The 16,286-nt window shown below is 40.1% G+C and overlaps 1 protein-coding gene across 11 annotated transcripts in view; it reads left to right on the top strand.

Annotated features, from left to right (window-relative positions):
- LOC110568866 (ATP-binding cassette sub-family C member 11-like) overlaps positions 1-16,286 on the top strand; it is a 92,457-nt gene that overhangs the window by 36,359 nt on the left and 39,812 nt on the right. For 8 of the 11 annotated variants that reach the window (XR_010344812.1, XR_010344810.1, XR_010344809.1 and 5 more), the window contains 3 exons: positions 216-334; positions 3,291-3,453; positions 4,901-4,996. The gene's annotated coding sequence lies outside the window, so the exon portion shown is untranslated. Of the gene's footprint in view, positions 1-215; positions 335-3,290; positions 3,454-4,900; positions 4,997-15,220; positions 15,348-16,286 lie in introns of all 11 variants that reach the window. The other 3 variants (XR_010344815.1, XR_010344816.1, XR_010344814.1) reach the window with 1 other exon arrangement.

Below are 16,286 nucleotides of genomic sequence, written 5' to 3'. Positions count from 1 at the left end.
ACCAAGATCCTGTTTTTTTCTTTCTCTTTTAAGGATTCTAATATGCATCTCAAACAATCTTGCTGATTAATGTAGTTCATTTGGTTGTTTCAGCCATAGTGTAGTGTTAATACTGATAAGAATTTTTTTTTAAAACTTGGCAATTTAAGCCCTGGCTTTCACTGCCTGTTTTTGGCTTGTGTGTTTCTAAGAGAGATCCTCTTAATATATTTTAGATGCTGTGAGCCTGGAGGAGCGGTTCAAGATGACTATACCACTGCTTGTCAGACAAATTGAAGGACTGAAATTATTACTTCAGAAAACCAGAAAAGCCAAGCAAGATGATGATAAGAGGGTGAATATTTATTTGAATCCATTTCAGGCTTGAAAAAAAAATAAGGAGAATTAAAAAAGGAACAAAAAAAAAGTTTATTGTCACCTAACTAGAGTTACTGATAACATTTAGGTGTTTCCTTCTCATCCTTTTCCTTCTCTGGAGTTTTTTATAAAGCATTTTTCTCATTTTGTTTTGGTTATCATCCCAAAGGATAAGTTACTGAGCCATTTCCCTTTTTGTGTTGTTTTCAACGTTTTGCATATTGTAAACACAAATAACTATGATGGGTGTCTTTGAATATAACAGTGTTTTACTGCATGTAGTATTAAGAAAGTAATGCAAAATTGTTTCCTAAAAGGACTATATGTCGTGCCAAAATTTGGCTGTTTTCAGCTTATAAAAATTTCCATTTTCCTTTAGTCATATCTTGATCTTTTCTTGTTTTCTAAGCTTAAGCCCTCTAGCCTCTAGTGGCTTGATAAATATTCACTTTCCTTTCATTTTAACTTCAGTTGATTTTTTAAAAAGTATTTAATTGGCTGGGCATGGTGGCTCATGCCTGTAATCTTAGCACTTTGGGAAGTTGAGGCGGGTGGATCATGAGGTTAGGAGATCAAGACAATCCTGGCTAACACGGTGAAACCCCGTCTCTACTAAATTACAAAAAATTAGCCAGGTATGGTGGTGCATACCTGTAGTCCCAGCTACTCGGGAGGCTGAGGCAGGGGAATCGCTTGAACCCGGGAGGCCGAGATCAGGTCACAGCACTCCAGCATAGTGACGGAGTGAGGCTCCGTCTGAAAACAAAAAAAGTAATTATTTAACCCATATGTTATTTATTTTGAAGACAGCAATTGTATTTTTACCTCAAATAGCTTTTGTTTGACTCCACACCACTATTAAATAATCTTTCCCATCCCCATTATCATCCATTACATTTATATGTATGATGGGATCTGTTTGACGTCTGCCTTGATCTGCTGATTTTACTATTTTTATATCTGGACAGAGTTAAGATTGGGAAGATATATTTAATGTGGACAGGATGTAAAAATGGCAGTTCTCTGAAGGCTGTTGGAGATGCAGAACTCTGACTTAATTGAAGTGCTGAGAATTATGTTAGCAATTTGATGTTCATCAGCACAGAAGTGTTTTGTCATCAAATAGAATACATTGTAGAGAAAGCAGAGCAGAAGGCAAGAACTCCTCCCTGGTGAGACTAGAGAAGGGGCAGTACAGTAGGCTGAGGAGAGAGATAGGAGTAGTGGTCATCATGCTGGCGTTTAGTACTCCAGGACACCATGCTGTTTAAAACATACAGAAAGCTGGATTCTTTCTGGCTTGAGATCAGATCAGGGACTCAATTACTCATTTTGTGCAGAAAGACAAATCCAGTGGGAGTTGCAGAAAACTGCAACTTACTCTGAATAAAGGTTGCCATCACTTAAAATGAAAGTTGTTCACAAGTGCTCCAGAAAATGATCAAACAAAAGACAGTTATTTAAAAAGTAAGAATCAGAGGATAGTATTTGGAGTTAGCCTAAAGCTGTCTCCTTTTCATTCCCCTTAGAGTTGAAAAGCACCGTTTTAGCAGTCGAGGGAAAAATGCATAAAAAAGTGCTTTTGTCTTAACAGTGAAATTACTGATATGCTTATAAAAATCTCACTTTAGAAAATATATAATATATTCAGTTTTTTATTCTTTATAATTTTTTGTCTGCTAATGACTTAGAAGAAAAGCATATATTAATAGTTATGTTTTTATAAAATTAAATTGTTATTTACTGCTTTATGTTTTGAACATTTTTATGTTTGAATGTATTAAATAGATAAATTTTCCAGGTTAAAAAATAAGTTCTGGGCTTAGTGTGGTGGCTCAGTGAGGTCTGTAATCCCAGCACTTTGGGAGGCCAAGGAAGGAGAATCACTTGAGGCCAGGTGTTCAAGACCAGGCTGGGCAACATAGTGAGACCTCATCTGTACAAAAAAATTAAAAAAATTAGCCAGCATGCTGATATATGTCTGTAGTCCCAGCTACTTGGGAAGCTGAGGTGGATGGATCCTTTGAGCCAGGGGGGTTGAGGCTGAAGTGAGCAGTGTTTGTGCCGTTGCACTTCAGCCCGGGTGACAACGCTTGACCCTGTCTCAAAAAGTAAAATGTTCTGGAGGCTTTTAAATTAAATGCTAGTATATTATTTTGGTCCAGTAATGGTTGCTTATTCATGAATCTCAAGGAGCACATAAGGTAGTTTTAACATATGATAGAGAGATCATAGAGGAGAGCACAAAGGTCATTTAACTTTGCACAGAATATGTTTTTTCGATTTGAAAGAACAATTTTGTCAGGATGGGAACAGATGCCAAGGGCTCACTGAAGTAATGGATGAGGTAGTGGATGTGGTGGTTATAGCCACTTGTTAGAGAAGCAGAACCTCACAAGAAGGGAAGTAAATACTGCGGTAGTTAACTGGAAGGAACTAGAGGTAAGAAAAAATATTTTAAAAGCAGGAAAGCTTTGAAGACAAAATAGAGCCAGTGCTGGAAATGTTGAACATGCTAGGAAGAAATTTTGTAATGTAGGAGAGAGAATGGAATGTTTTTCATTCACCAGGTGATAAGAAGTAATAATATATCAAGAAAATAGTGGCTGCAATAGTAGCTCAAAGAAAGATAGTTCCTAGATGTTTTCATTATTTCTAGTATCCAGTTCCTTGAAATTTGTTTTCTGATACAAATATTATTATAAGCATATACCAAAGAATCATGTCTACCTTATGTTGGTCTACTTTTGCAATTCTGCTGCCTGTATATATACAACTGCCTTTTGATTATTATTCTGAACTTCGCTTCCTAAGCATATAGACTGTAGTCATAAAAGTGTTTATTCAGCACCAATCATAGTTTTCTATGTACCTGGGTACTTCATTTCCAATTTATTTTGACATATGGTTTACTCTTCTGCCTTCTACGTTAGGTTATAGCAATACGCCCTATTAGGAGAATTACACATATCCCAGGTACTTTAGAAGATGAAGATGAAGATGAAGATAATGATGACATTGTCACAGTAGAGAAAAAAAACGAACATCTAGTATGCCAGAGCAGGCCCATAAAGTCTGTGTCAAAGAGATAAAGAGGTAAATTATAAAAGACATTTGTTCATTATTGTTTTCATTTTGCTTATTAATGTTGAAAATTGTTGCTCATGGAAACTTGATTCTGCACTTTGGATCACAAAATGAAAGCCGAATCATTTGTTTTATATTCTCTGATGTTTCTCCTTTGTCTTATGCTTAGCATATTTATAGACAGCCCTACTCATTTGATGTTGTCGTTGCCAACTCTCATCTTTCATGGCTTTCCTGATTCTCAGCTTATATCTTTGATCTGTGGAGTACTTTCCCCTTTCTTTATCCTTCAACCAGAATCTAATTTTTAAAACATTCTTAGTACTCCTGATTAACACCACTTTCATTACTCTTTTCTCAAATACTGAGAATACATGATACAAGTCTTCCACTTGCAGTGTGCTGTCAAGCTATATCACTCTTGGAGCTGCCTTTTTGTTGTCTGAAAGAGTGGACCATGCTTCTTTTCTTACACGTAATGTTTGTTCAGTTAGCATTGTAGTCTTCATATGTGACTTTTTTTCTCAAGATTATAATCTACAGAAAAGATTTTCTCTTTGTACAAGACAAAGTACAGGGAAACCTTGATAACAGAATAGGATATATAGGTTGATTACATTTTCTGGATATCCCCAGCATTAAACTGAAAGCCGTTTTTCCTTAGCATACTTTTAGCTTCAGAACTTTTATTGCATTTTCTTTTATTAGTGAATTGTAGTGAGCCTGCTTGAATGCTTAGTGACTTAACATTTGACTTTCTGAGGCTCACAGTTAAAAACATTGGTAATTGTAGTTGATGGGTATTTTATATTGCCTCTGACATTAGTTAATATGTGTAGAACATTTATTATGTGCAGAACACTTTGCTAAGCACTGCATATATTATGGAAGTAGCATTTGTTATTAAATATATGTTAGCTTGCTTTTATGAGCAGACCTCATTCATCTCTGATACAAAAAAATAAAATTATCGTATTACGCATAGTTAGGCACTTATATCTTACTGCGATAAGTAAACCAGTAGATATGTGTCACTTGACTCTCCTTGTGAGCTTAAAAGGGACCCACTAGTGAGGCCGTATTTCCAGGCTGGAATTAGATACACTGTTTTCTCCTGCAGTTTGCAGGTGTCTGTCTTATTTTGTTTTGTAAGTACATTAAGTACTTAGAAAATAGGAGAATGCATTGTAGAGAAAGCAGAGCAGGAGGGAAGAACTCCTCCCTGGTGGGACTAGAGAAGAGGCATTAGAGTAGGCCAGTAAGAGATATAGGAGTAGTGATCATTACATTACAAAACAAAATGAACATTTCATTAACTGGATACTTTAAAACTTTTTCAGATTTAAGTAAACATGAATGATATATCTAACCAAGAAAGAGAGATATGTTTGATTTTTCTGTTACAGAATATTTCTGTGTTCTTGAACATGTTTGCTATGTATTTCTTTCTTCGCAGACTCAAAAAAAATGCCTCAGTCAATGCCAGAATATGCTCTGACTAGAAATTATTTGGAACTTATGGTAGAACTTCCTTGGAACAAAAGTACAACTGGTAAGCCACAAAATAACACCATTTTTGCAGTGAAATTGTCACTCAGGAAGCACTGATTGTCTTACTGTTAAATTATTTTCATTTCTAATTTTTTGAAACCATTTTATTGAAGTGTGATTGGCATACAAAAAGCTGTATGTATTTAATGAATACATCCATCTCAGTGAGTTTCAGAATCAGTATGCACCCACGAAACCATCACTATCTTCATAGCCATAAACATATCCATCACCTCCATAGTTTCCTCCTACCTCTTTTGTGATGATGATGATGATGATGATGATTGGCTTTTTTCTTTTGGTGCTGATAAGAACATTGAATATAAGGTCTAATGTTAAATTAGACTGTAGCAAATTTTAAATACACATTAGAGTATTGTTAGCGATAGGTGCTTTGCTTTATAGTAGATCTCTTGAACTTATTTATCTGGCATAAATGAAACTTTGTTCCCTTAAACCATCACCTCCCATTTCCTTCTCCTCTCATTCCCTGGCAACTACTAATCTACTCTGTATTTCTATGAGTTTGACTATTTTAGATTCCACATGTATGAAATAGGTGAAATCATACAGTACTTGTCTTTCTGTGTCTGGCTTATGTCAGTTAGCATAATACCCTGTAGGTCCATCCATGTTACCACAGATGGCAAGATTTCCTGCTATTTTAAGGCTGCATAATATTCCATTGTATGTCTATAGCATATTTTCTTAATTCACTTCTGTGTCAATAGACTTTTCAGTTTTTTCTGTATCTTGGCTATTGTAAGTAATATTGCAGTGAATATGAAAGTGCAGATATCTCTTTGAGATCCTGCTTTCAGTTCCTTTGGCTATTTACCCAGAGGTGGAATTGCTGAATCATATGGAAGTTCTATTTTAACTTGTTTAGTAACTTTGATACTTTTTTAGTAACTTTTTTAGTAACTTTTCGTAATGGTCGTACCAATTTACATTCTGAACAACAGTGTGCAAAGGTGCCCTTTTCTCCCATATCCTCACCTTCACTGGTGATTTTTTTTTTTTTAGTAATGGCCATCCTAACAGGCATAAAGTGCTTTCTCATTGTGGTTTTGATTTGCATTTCCCTGATGATTAGTCATGATAAGCACCTATTTGATTTTTTGCTATTAAGTTGCATGAGTTCCTTATATATTTTGGATATTAACCCTTTATGAGAGATACAGTTTGCAGATGTTTTCTCCCATTACATAGGTTGACTTCTCATTTTGCTGATTTTTTTTCTGTTTAAAAGCTTTTTAGTTTGATATAATCTCACTTGTTTATTTTTTGCTTGTGTTGCCTTAATTTTGGTGTCATATCGAAAAATATCATGCCCAGACCAATGAGGAACTTTTAAAATATACTTTCTTCTAGGAGTTTTAAGGTTTCAGGTCTTCCATTAAAGTATTTAATCCATTTCAAATTAATGTTTGTGCAGTGGTGTAATAGAAGGGTTCAAGTGCGTTCTTCCGCATGTGGGTATCCAGTTTTCCCAACACCATTTTTTTGAAGAGACTGCCCTTTACCTATTGTATATTCTTGGTGCCCTTGTTGAAAATTGGTCGACTTTCTAGGTAACCTTACAGGGTTTATTTCTGGGCTCTTTATTCTGTTCCATTGGTCCATGTGTCTGTTTTTGTGCCAGAATCATAGTCTCTGATGAGTGTAGCTTTGTAATATGACTTGAATTCAGAAAGTCTGATGCCTCCAGCTTTGTTCTTGCTCAAGATTGATTTGGCTGTTCAGGGTCTTTTGTAATTTCTTATTCATTTTAGGATTTTTTATCTATTTTTGTGAAAAATACCATTAGAATTTTAATAGGGGTTGCATGGAACTTGTAGATTGCTTTGAGTGGTATAGACATTTTAACAATATTCTTGTAGTCTATGAAAATGTAGTATCTTTCCATTTATATGTGTCTGACTTCTTTTCTCAGTGTTTTATAATATTTAGTGTATAGACCTTTCACCTCTTTGGTTAAATTTGTACCTAAGTATATCATTCTTTCTGAGACTATTGTAAATGAGATTGTTTCCTTAATTTCTCTTTAGTTATTTAGTTATTTATTTTGAGATGGAGTTTCACGCTTGTCACCTAGGCTGGAGTGCAGTGGCATGATCTCAGCACACTGCAACCTCCACCTCCCAGGTTCAAGCAGTTCTCCTGCCTTAGCCTCCCAAGTAGTCTTGATTACAGGCACCCACCATGATGCCTGGCTAAGTTTTTGTATTTTTCGTAGAGACATGGTTTCACCATGTTGGCCAGGCTGGTCTTGAACTCCTGACTTTAAGTGATCCACCTGCCTCGGCCTCCCAAAGTGCTGGGATTACAGGCGTGAGCCACCACGCCCAGCCCTTAATTTCTCTTTAGAGAAAGATTTTTTTTGTGGGATTTTGTTTGAACCTTAATGAAGTGTAATTGACATACAGTAAACTTCACAAATGTAATATGTGCATTTTGATGAGTTTTGACTTACGTATACATCACCTAAGATGATAATGAGCATAACCATCACCTCCAAAAGTTACCTCATGCTCTTTGATAATCCCTTCCTTCTTCCCCACCTATTTCCTCCTTGCTTCCCAACCACCAAGCAACCACTAAAGATTAATCTGTATTTTCTAAAATTTCCTATAAATGGAATCATAGAGAATGAGCTCTTTGTTCTGGCTTCTTTAATTCAGCATGATTGTTTTGAGGTTCATCCATGTTGCTATATATAACAGTAATTTGTTTCTTTTTATTGCTGGAGTTGTATTCTGTTGTATGGCTATACCATCATTTGTTTATCAGTTCACCTATTGATGGACATTTGGGTTGTTTCCAGTTTTTTGGCTATTAAAAATAAAGTTGGCTGGGCACAGTGGCTCACGCCTGCAATCCTAGCACTTTGAGAGGCCAAGGTGGGTAGATCATTTGAGCCCAGGAGTTTGAGACCAGCATGGGTAACACAGGGACACCCTGACTCTATTTAAAATAAATAAAATAAAATAATAAATCAGATAAACTAAAATATTTAATACAAGAAAATATCAAAAAGTCAAGCTGTGAACTGCGGTAGTAAATGTATTTTTTAATTTATTTAATGTTGGCATGTCATGACAAAATACTGCTTTCTAGTTGAAATATTTCTTGGTAGTCTGAGATGCCATGTGTGTCAGCATTAGAGATGTATAGCAGCAATGTATCCATGATGAAAATAATTCCATTATTTAGCATTTGAACAAAGAACTGGAGATGAGTAAATGATGGTATAAAAGGAGTCATGTTAAGCCCCTAAACCATTACCGTATAGGATTATGTCTAGATAATTGTGAGAGTGGCTATAAAACCATGAAAATGCCGTTAATACATTTTTATAATTTTTTGAGACGGAGTCTTGCTCTGTCGCCCAGACTGGAGTGTAGTGGTGTGATCTTGCGTCACTGCAGCCTCCACCTCCTGGGTTCAAGCAGTTCTCCTGCCTCAGCCTCCCAAGTAGCTGGGATTACGGATGCTTGTGACCACATCTGACTAATTTTGGTATTTTTACTAGAGACAGGGATTCACCACGTTGACCTGGCTGGTCTTGAACTCTTGGCCTCATATGATCTGCCTGCCTTGGCCTCCAGAAGTGCTGGGATTACAGACCTAAGCCAGTGTTTCCAGCCTAACTGTCTTTGTTTGTTTGTTTGTTTGTTTGTTTTTTGAGACAGCGTCTCGCCCTTTTACCCAGGCTGGAGTGCAGTGTGTGATCTTGGCTCACTGCAACCTCTGCCTCCTGGGTTCAAGCGATTCTCCTGCCTCAGTCTCCTGAGTAACTTGGGATTACGGGTGCCTGGCACCATGCCCAGCTAATTTTTATATTTTTAGTAGAGATGGGGTTTCACCATGTTGGCCAGGCTGGTCTTTTAACTCCTGACCTCAAGTGATCCTCCCATGTTGGCCTCCCAAAGTGCTGGGATTATAGGTGTGAGCCACTGAGCCTGGCCCCCCATTCGTAATTTTTGAAAGAGAAGTTTACCTACCAAGTAGAGGTCTCAGCTAGTAATCAAAAGCAGAAAGTAAAGCAGAGAGGAAAGAGTTGTAGGAAATAGTTTGCAGATTTTCCCATCTTAAATAAGAGGAGTCAGTAGATACCATTTCAGTTTTCAAATTATAAATAGAGGAATTTATATTGAAATTTAAAAATGTTTTACATGTCACCACGTGTTATTCAAGACAGGAAGAATGCTTTCTGAATCACTAAAAAGAATAATTAGAAAAATATATCCTGTATAGAAAAGATAGAACGTAATTTATATAACATGGAAGTTGTTTCCTTAAAAGATCGCAAGAGCTTTTAAAATTGTCTTTACTTGGCCTATTTCTTGAAAGAAATTTCTTCACAGTTTTCAGTGTTTTCTAAATTACCTTGACTTTTATTCTTACCTTACCGAATGTGTTAATCATGAATGGATAATGCATTATAACAAGTACCTTTTTACGTACAAGGTGATGTTTTGATGGAAACTTTCTCTTCTTGAACACGATGATATTGATAACCTAACATTGAGCCATCTTTGCATAACTAAATTTAAAATCCCACTGAGACTTAGTAGATTATTCTTTATAGATTTGATTTACTAGCATTTTAATATTTACAACTATAGGAATTAGTGTGAGGTTTTCTTTTATGTTTACTGTGGTAGGTTTTAGTGTCAGGGCTAGCATTGTGAAATAATTGAGAAACTTTCTCTCACTTATTCCTGTATTCGTTGGTTGGGTTCTGGGGCCAGGAAATGGGGAAGAAATTTTAGTTCTTCCCTTTCTATGTCACTCACCTAGAACTCTGACTAAAATCAGTAGTACTACAATTAAATTATATAGTTGACTGCTTAGCTAGGTTTTTGGGGGAACTAGCTTGGGAACCAAATTACCATCTCAGGCTATTTCTGTTGAGAGATCTGCTGTGAGTCTGATGGGCTTCCCTTTGTGGGTAACCCGACCTTTTTCTCTGGCTGCCCTTAGCATTTTGTCCTTCATTTCAACCCTGGTGAATCTGACAATTATGTGCCTTGGGGTTGCTCTTCTTGAGGAATATCTTTGTGGTGTTCTCTGTATTTCCTGGACTTGGATATTGGCCTGCCTTGCTAGGTTGGGGAAGTTTTCCTGGATAATATCCTGAAGAGTATTTTCCAGCTTGGATTCATTCTCTTTGTCACATTCAGGTACACCTATCAAACGTAAATTAGGTCTTTTCACATAGTCCCGTATTTCCTGGAGACTTTGCTCATTCCTTTTTATCCTTTTTTCTCCAATCTTGTCTTCTCGTTTCATTTCACTGAGCTGGTCTTCGACTTCTGATATCCTTTCTTCTGCTCGATCAATTCGACTGTTTAAACTTGTGCATACTTTGCAAAGTTCTCGTGTTGTGTTTTTCAGCTCCATCAATTCACTTATATTTCTCTCTAAATTGTCCATTCTCGTTAACATTTCGTCAAACCTTTTTTTAAGGTTCTTAGATTCTTTGCATTGGGTTAGAACAAGTTCTTTTAATTCACAGAAGTTTCTTATCACCCACCTTTTGAAACCTGCTTCTGTTATTGGAACACACTCATTCTCCATTAAGCCTCCTTCTGTTACTGATGAGGAATTGCGATCCCCTGTAGAGGGAGAGGCATTCTTTTTTTGAGTATTCTCTGCATTTTTAGGCTGCTTTCTTCCCTTCATTATATATTTATCCCTCTGTCATCTTTGTAATTACCAACTTTCTAACTAGGTCTCTGAGCAGACGTCACTTGTTGATTCCCAGCGCTGAAATCTGAGCAATCCACTGCGCCGGCCAAAACAGCGGTGTTAAGATTGATGGTGCTTTTCTGCCCGGGAATCTCCGGACTCTGCACCAAGAACTGCCGCGCTAAGGCGCCAGCAAAACCGCCGCGCCAGCCACAAGAGTCGACCTGGCGACCCGTGGGGCTCGTCCGCTGGGAATGTCTTGGTCCGTGAGCAACAAATATTCGTCTGAAAGTGTGGCGTCCTCTCGTTCTCTGAGCTCTCACTGGGAGCTACAAGCCCGAGCTGCTAGTGATCAGCCATCTTAGATCTCTCTCCCGTCCAAAATAACGCTTGGGAAACATTAAAATTAAGCTAAATTGTAAAAAAATAAAAGCAGAAAATAAAATAAAACCTAGTACTAAATGAAAGAAGCCAGATACCAAATGTCACATATTGTATGGTTCCATTTATATGGAATGTCCAGAAAAGATAAATCCAGAGATTGGTGGTTGCCTGGGAGGAGGGAATGAGGAGTAACTGCTAATGGGTAAATGGGTTTTTTTTTTTTTTTTTTTTTTTTTGCAGGAGATGATGAAAATGTAATGGCTCAGATAGTTGCAACGATTGTACAACCTTGTCACATACTAAATGCCCCTCAATTGTACAATTTTGTTTTTTTTTTTGAGACGGAGTTTCGCTCTTGTTACCCAGGCTGGAGTGTGATGGTGCGATCTCGGCTCAATGCAACCTCCACCTCCTGGGTTCAGGCAATTCTCCTGCCTCAGCCTCCTGAGTAGCTGGGATTACAGGGAGGCGCCACCATGCCCAGCTCATTTTTTTTTTGTATTTTTAGTAGAGACGGGGTTTCATCATGTTGACCAGGATGGTCTCGATCTCTTGAGCTCAAGTGGTTCGCCCGCCTCAGCCTCCCAAACAGCTGGGATTACAGATCACTCCCGGCTGAATTGTATGATTTTGAACAGTGAATTTTATGTTATGTAAATTATATATGAGAAACTAATTTTTAAAAAGTAAATTACTGATTTCCTCATGGAGACCATCCACTGCCCTCATCTTCCCTTCCCCCACCGTTCCTATCCCGCCCTCCCCCTACCGCCCTCAACCCTTTCTGCCTATCGCTGTGCCTCCAGGCGGGGTCCCCTCCCGCGAAGCAGCACCTCTGCACAGTTGGGCGCCTGCGTCTTGCGGCTTTTGGAGGGCGACTCAGGGCACAGGCGCGCCCACCTCTCATCCTGTGAAAATGGACGCTCCAAGCCGTTTTTTCTCCGGTACTTCAGTTAATGGTGATGGCCGAGAAGGTTGCACGTGCTGGAACGGATGGAGGAGGACCTGGCGGGCCTCTTAATTTATAAATCCCTCGAGAAGCTTGAGTTCATCTGCCTCTAACCTCCAGATGCCTTGATCTCAAAGCCAGGTTGACTGCCTGCGGGTGCTTGAAAACGCTGGGGACTTCTGAGACCCACAGGCCTTACCCCTTTGCATGCAGTGTGACCCAAGCCCATTGCTGAACCTCACTAGGAAGGTGGCACAGTGTTACTGGTCTTGTGTGTTGTTGTGAAGGTGAACTGAAGTAGTGCATCTCACTGACCTGTGCATGGGTGTTGAGTCAATGGTGATCTGTACTCCAGGGTCTTTTCTGGGTCAGCCTCAAGCTCCTGCAGTTCGCTTGGTTAGGCCCCAGGTTATCAGCTACACCTAGAACTGTGAGCCCTTGCCGTTCCCCTGGTGGTAGATTCCCCCGTTTTGTACTGACGTTTCCCACCTGTGGTCATGTATGTATAAGGTAACCCAAACCTGTTGGAGATGAGTCCTGAATCTTATTTTCTAAAACACCTATCTGATAGGCCATGAGACATAAGGCCATCATCCATGGGAGATTTTGTACATTTCTTTTGGTCCACCCAGCCTTATCTTCTGCCATCTTCAACTTGTATCCAAATTTTATTCTTTTAGTCCTAACCTCAGATTCTGCATCTTATTTCTGCCATTTCCCCCATTTCTGATTGTTTGTATAAGCCCATGAAATCTCTCCCCTTTTGACCTTCTTAGTCTAGGACCATGTTCCTTCCTCTTTCCTCAATTCTGCTGATATTCTCTCATTCAAATTTTAGTTCCTGCATTTTTTTTTTTTTTTTCAGCTGGAGTTTTGCTGCATTGTTCAGGCTGGAGGACAGTGGTGGGATCTCAGCTTACTGCACCTCCACCTCCCGGGTTGAAGCAATTCTCTGGCCTCAGCCTCCTGAGAAGCTAGGATTACAGGAACCCACCACCACACGCAGCTACTTTTAGTAGAGATGGATTTCACCATGTTGGCCAGGCCGGTCTCGAACTCCTGACCTCAGATGATCCACCCACCTTGGCCTCTCAAAGTGCTGGGATTACAGGCATGAGCCACCTTGCCCAGCCATAATTCCTTCTAAGGCAGCCTTTGATCCCTACCCCACCAAAGAAAACCCACAGTCAACAGCATCTCAAAACTTGCGAGCCTCTTTATTACTTATCTGTTAATCCTAATGGATTTGTTTATTCAGTTTGAAAAGTGTGTTATCGGAATCAATAAATTGTTATGTATCTATATATTTGGAAAACCAGCTGGTATCCAGAGTCAAGCCAACAGTCTCAGCACCTCTTAGATTCTGTAGCCATAGTATTGAGAAATTTACATATCTTTTTCCCTTTAGATGAAGAACCGCGGTTTCCCCAAAGAGGTGTATTTGGCAGCATTCTCACGCTCTTGCTGAGCTTCCTCTTCATGGCCTTACGCTCTGGCCTCTGCTGTTTTGTGATGGGCGTTGACACTGCTGGCCCAGAGATGTCGGGTGTACTCCGTGGCCTGGGTTGTAAATTGAAGTCTTGGATTAGAAATTGATTTTGAGGCTTGGCCAGTGACTGGAGATTGGTCGTAGTAGAGGAAACAGGCTCCCGCTGGAAAGAAGAGCAAGATGATATTTTGTAGGGTGCTGGCCTAGAAGCAGCAGACTGAGAGGCAGTAGGAGGCTGGTTAGGATTGGCTAAACCGCGTTGGGTTGCATTGGTCGAAATGGGCTGAGCTGGTCTGGCAGGACCTGTCACAGATGTGTTGGTAGGAGCCGGTTGGGACAGACTGACTGCAGTCGACTGAGCTGACTTAGTAGAACCGGGTGGAGCAGGGCAAGCCACAGCAGGCCTACGTGAGGCCGGAGGGTGTGGCCGCCGAGAAACACGTCGAACTTGAGGTTTGTCCAGGGTCAGAAAGGGCAACGGTATCAACTTGACCTTCCCAGGTGGTGGCAACTCATACTGGGATGGAGATGGACACTCTTTTTCAGCACTATCATCCAGTTTCTGGGCCTTGACTTGAGTTTTCTCCGGACCTTTCCCCTCACGTCGGGTATCCAGCCATGGTTTGAGAGCTGAGAATGGCCGAGGGTTCTGGGTGTTGCTTGAGCTTCCCAGAGTCCAGGAGGAAGAGAATCCAGTTTTCTTGTTGGTCTTTTTCCCCACGGCATGGAAAACTTGCGTGGACTCTACCACGTGCACGTCCAGGGAGCTTCGTGGCTTTTTGAAGGTGTCTCGGCTAAGCTCAGGTTGATCTTTCTTGCGCTTCATATTGGGAATGGCTTGCTTCTCTTCTACCTTGACTTTGGTCCCTGACTCCTCACTGTGTTCAGATTTTTTGGAGCTGTTCTCTCTGCTCCTTTTGGTCTTCTCCTGCCCATGCCTCTTAGTTGTGCTGCTCCTGCTGGATGCGTGAGGTTTGTTGTGAGGTTTGTGACGTTTGTTGCTAGAATGCTTCCTCTTGTTCACAGAAGCGCCGTCACTGGCGGTAGCACCACGAACAGTCACTTCTCCCTGTAATAGGCTCTCTGTGTCCTTTGGCTGGATTTTGGCCTTGGGAGCACCCTGGATAGGCTCGGCAGCTTTATGCTTGTTCTTCCTGACTTGATGAGAGTGACCCTTTCTGATGCTTGACTTTTCCTGCACCTGATTTACCTCGATGGCACTGGGATCTTTGGCTTTCTTTGCAGAGGGTTGGTCAAGATCTTGTAAGGAACTGAAGCTGGAGGGGAGGTGAGTATCCTCCACCAATGTAGTGATGTCTGCAGGATCACTGCTAGACTCCATCCCATTTTCAAGTATCCCTTGGCCCTCAAGACTCAGGCTGTTCTTTCTCATATTGGTGTTTTCGGAACCAGTCTGCTCCTCTTGGCCAAGAGCATGAATGCAGGACAGAAGCTGGTGACTATCAGGGATTTCTAAAGGAAGCAGTGGAGGCTCTTGATTTTCTGTTGGGAACTGGTAGGCATCTAGAGGCTTTGAAAGCTTGGTTTTAATCTCATCCAAATTCTTATTCTCGGTTTTATCCTGGCTTGGAGCTGGAGACAGTGTCAAGAGATTAGTTGGACTCTGGACTGGAGCTGTCATTGACATGTCCCCAAGGTCAGGTGATGGATTACTCTCAAGTATCTGGGTATTTCTGCTACTGCAGGACTTGGAGAATTCTGAAGTTCTTGCCAGACAAAATGTCTGGCTTGGAGATTGCAATCCCAGGGAAGTATCCATCCCCAGGGAAGTTTTCATCACTACAAAGGAATCAAGGAAGAAGTCAATCCCTGGTAAGTGAGATGCTCCCCCTACACACCGATGCAGCAATTGGATAGCTTTGTAACATGGGCAAGGCATTTCTACTAGCTCTTCTTTATGAACATGGACAAGACCCTGCATTAGGGGATAGACAGTGACTGTTCTCTTACTGGTTATCATTTGATGTGATTGTTTCTTGGCTTTCTTTGGATTTCATAGGGTTGTTGTAAGCCAAATAAAAAGCGAAAGTGATTTTTAAATAGGAGATGTTTTATAAAGCCTCATATTCTCATACAGGGTCCTTTCCATTCTCTCCACTCTCCTGAGGGAATAAGAACACCCTTTACACCATATACTAGGGGAGAGAGTGGAGCCCTTCCTTGTGCAATATATAAGGAAGCCCAGATTCTGAGCCTGTTTGTTTTGGAGAGGATCTGTAAGCACAAGGTCTTAAATCTTATTGTAAGTTAAGGAAAATCAAAATGTCACTGTGAAAATAAGAGTTCTGAAGTGCTTTCCAGAGACACTAAAGTAATAGATTAGGGAAGGAAGTTACAGAGTGCTGGTGCAGGGGAACTGATCAGCCAGGCCACTAAAAAGTGTGGTATCTCTTGGGACTCTCTTCTACGTGGCATAGATGGCCATTGTAGTGTTCAACTTTCCCACTGAAAAGGTGTTCTTAGATAGACTCTGAAAATGGAGAGCAATGCCCAAGAATAGTGGTTGAAGTCTCAGGACTTAAATTCTGCCTATCCATGGACTTACCACTCAGCTATCGATTTGACCCTCCCTTTCAATACTGTGTTTATTCGTCTCCTTTCTTGCTGTTTGTACTCACCTTGATTGTAGGGATTATAGGCAGACACCACTGCACCTGGCTAACTTTTTGTATTTTTAATAGAGACCGAGTTTCACCATGTTTGCCAGGCTTGTCTCTAACTCTTGACGTCAAGTTTTCTGCCCGCCTCGGC

Source organism: Aotus nancymaae, unplaced genomic scaffold, assembly GCF_030222135.1.
Source record: "Aotus nancymaae isolate 86718 unplaced genomic scaffold, 86718_ANA_hifiasm-v0.15.2.pri h1tg000030l, whole genome shotgun sequence".
Classification (NCBI taxonomy): Eukaryota; Metazoa; Chordata; class Mammalia; order Primates; family Aotidae; genus Aotus; species Aotus nancymaae.
This window is presented reverse-complemented; position numbering and strand designations above follow the sequence as displayed.